This window comes from Chinchilla lanigera, unplaced genomic scaffold (genome assembly GCF_000276665.1).
Source record: "Chinchilla lanigera isolate Chin_1 unplaced genomic scaffold, ChiLan1.0 scaffold00180, whole genome shotgun sequence".
NCBI classification, from domain to species: domain Eukaryota; kingdom Metazoa; phylum Chordata; class Mammalia; order Rodentia; family Chinchillidae; genus Chinchilla; species Chinchilla lanigera.
In genome coordinates, this window is record NW_004955581.1 from 1,009,828 (window position 1) to 1,013,353 (window position 3,526).

Here is a 3,526-nt window from a genome sequence, read left to right on the forward strand (position 1 = left end):
ACCACATCATGTTCTTCCTATAACCAAGAAATAGGAATAACAAAGTAATTTCAATGTATCAGTAAATGAAAAGAATGATGTGTATTCACGCGGAATACTGTACAAGAAAATAGGAAATCTTGCTATTAAAAGCAACAAAGATGAGTTTAAAGACATTAAACTAATTTAAATAAGACAGTTACTGAAAGATAAAATATGCGTTTGATGCCATGTTTTTATTATGCATTTTCATGGGACAAAAACTTAAGCTGTAAGTCCATTTTTACAAAAATTCAAATGAAGGAAAAGACATTTTAATAACAGTTTGTTCGTCCCACTCATCTTAGCCTGTTTCAAATGGCCATGCTGCTTCTTTATTGCCTGCAGGGTATACAATGGGCACTTCATCTGCTTGTGTCTTAGGAGCGGTCATGTCCAGACAGACATGCTTTTTACGTCTATGCTTTCTAACAGTCTTCAGACTTATTTTGCTCAATACATCAACTTTATTAGGGGCACCTACTGTGACTTTGCAAAAACGATAGGGTGACTACAGAAAAGATTATATTTTGAAAATAGCCATCTTCCTACAGGCAGCTGCTGAGCTCCTCCTTCCGGATCTCAGGAAGATCCTGCCACCTCTTAGGAAGATGCCGAGGTCCCATGGGATTTTCCCAGCAGAATGTTTTCAACATATTGTCGTTGCATTTAATGTTACTATTTATACATTTCCATATCAACTATTTGAATATCCTTAGCATTTTTAGACAGTAATTTTATGATTAAATATTTCAAGCAAAACAGAGTATATAAATAACACACTGGATAGATTTTAAGACTTAAAAATGGCTACAATGACCTTTCTTTTTTGCTTGTAAATATTCATTTCTTTTATTTCAAATGCATTTGTCAATGCACATTTAAATGCTTGTGAACTTACTATATGTCATCCTGAATTTATTTGGTTCCTAGGTTGTTAATGTTTACTCGTGTTAACAAAGACATTCTTCAAGGAATAATATTTTCAAAGTTTAGATGGTGTAAGTTCCCAAAATTATAAAATTTCATAAATGTTCTTTATTTTCTACCAATGATGTTAGCAAACATCTTAAATACAATTCCATCTGATGAGACCAACTATATTTTGTTACATTCAAACTTAGTCAAAACAAGTTCTCTCACAGGACGCTAGGTGAACTAGTATCTGAAGGGAGGCCTACACAGAGTATTGCTTTTAGTTTTAAGCATGGATTTCTTGTGTATAGAGTACACAGTGGTCACCGAGCCCCAAGATAATAATGTAGATAAAGAACAAAGCTCTGTTACTGTTCATACAGAACATGCCTTCATAAAAAGAAAAAAACGGTAGGAAAAAAAGCAAAATTCCATTCTCTAGCTATAGGGATTCGGTACATAAGTCTTAAAACTTGAGTGTTTTATCTTTATGTTAAGAACAGTTGCTTAGAACAGACATTTTCACATTGATCCACACAGAGATACTTTTAGGTTAGTAAAAATAAAGATAACTCAAAGTATATGGGGGAAAGGACAGAGCAACTGATATCAGTAAAGAATGGTGGGAGAGAAGGTAATCAACAGGAAAGACGTTAGGCGGAACCATGAAACCTTAGCTGGAAAGTCAAGGAGGAAATGGGTGAAACATAATCAAGTGAGTTAATGTTGAACTGTGTCAATGTGTAGAAAAGTAAATCCTTGAGACTATTTCTTACCTCCAGTCACCAGAATTTAAGAGGAAGAAAACTGGTGTCTCGTCCTCTTCCTCTTCTCCTCTCTTCCTCCTCTTCTTTCTCATCCTCCTTCCTCTCATAAACCTCCTCCTTCCTCTCTCTGTCTCTATCTCTGTCTCTGTCTCTGTCTCTGCATCTGACCCTGTCTCTCTTTCTCTCTCTTCCTTCCTCCTACCCTCTCTGCCTCTCTCACTCTCTCATAGTAATCCAGATACAGCAACATAATTAAGTCAGCTGACATGGATTAAATGCTGCAAATAGATTCCTCAAAATAATCATGATTCAGTAAAATATAATCATTTAAATAAGGTTGCCTAGGATTGATTTTTCCATTCCCAGGCATCATGCAGCTATAGACAAAGTGGACATTCACAGACACGCTCTAGCTGGTCTCATTTCTGTTCCCTGGTGCACTGTATGAGGCCACCGCCTCTGAACCGTGCTTCAAAGGGAAGAACAGTGTCCAGTCAGACAAGAGTGACTCAGTTCATCCTCAGGGGCTTTTCAGATGCCCAGGAACTGAGATTGGTAGTTGTCTTATTTTTCTTGTTTGTCTACTTATTTGGCCTCCTGGGAAACATCTCCATCATCACAGTTGTGTTTCAGGAAAGCTGTCTCCAGTCCTCCATGCACTTCCTGAAGAACTGCTCTTTCCTGGACAAGTGCTACACCTTGGTCACCATCCCCAAGGTACCGGTCACCTCCATCATGGGCTCTGGGCTCATTTTCTATCTCGAGTGTGTGGCTCAGCCTTGCGTGTTCATCACCTTGTCTTCCACGGAGTCCCTTCTGCTCATGGCCGTGGCATATGACCAGTGCGTGGCCGTCCTCGAGCCCTGCTCTATGGGAGCATCATGAACGAGAAGCTTTCTTCTGACCTGGTAGCCATGGCCTGGGTGAGCGGGGCCATCTTCTCAGCCGTCCACACTTCAACCCCTTCTCCCTGCCCTTGTGCAGCCCCAACCTTGTGGAGCACTTCTGGTCCTCCCTCCTGTCAGGCACCTGGCCTGCACTGATTACCACCTCAATGAGGAGGTGGGCTTTTGTGTGAGCAGCTGCGTTGCCCTGAGTTCCTTTGCACTCACGGTCCTCTCCTATGCCTGGGTCAGCTCTGCAATTATGCGATCCCCTCCGGGGAAGGGAGGTGGAAAGCCTTCTCCACCTGCTCCTCGCGCCTGACCACAGTCCTTCTGTTTTATGGAACTGGAAGCTTCGTGTACCTGAGACCCGCCTCTCAATATTCCCCAACCCAAGGCCGCCTGGCATCTAGTTTTTACTCCATCCTCCCCCCTATATTGAATCCTGTTATTACTGTCTGAGGAGCAAAGACATGAAATTTGCCCTGCAGAAACTGTATTGTCCAGGAAAGCACACTCTGTGAGCTCCTCAGAAGCTCCCTGTCTGGTTACTGAAGGCAGGCACCACTCCCTCCCTCTTTTTCTTCCTTTGCAATTTCACACTGTTGGCCTGGGAAGCCCCAGGCACCAACCCGTGTTGCTATAGTTTTCCTTCTCTTCTTGCTAATCTTTCACAGCAGCAACCTGCTATACTCCTCTAACACAGAAGCACACCAGCACTGATAGTTATTCAGATAAAAACCTGGTTTACAAGACTCTTCTTTACCGTATCTGCGAGAATTTATGCTTTTCCTGAGCCTTACTTATTCCAGTACTCTCAAATCTCTATCATCACCCTCATGTAATGGCCCTTCGTTTGAATCTCTCACTTTCTCTTTGCCTTATTTCCTGAATATACCCTAACTACTATGTTTTTAAAATCTATTTATTTCTTCCCTTCAA

At 41.4% G+C, this 3,526-nt stretch overlaps 1 pseudogene; it reads left to right on the forward strand.

The window, feature by feature from the left end:
* Positions 1-2,144: 2,144 nt before the first annotated feature.
* On the forward strand, positions 2,145-3,108 carry LOC102028357 (annotated as a pseudogene).
* Positions 3,109-3,526: the final 418 nt, after the last annotated feature.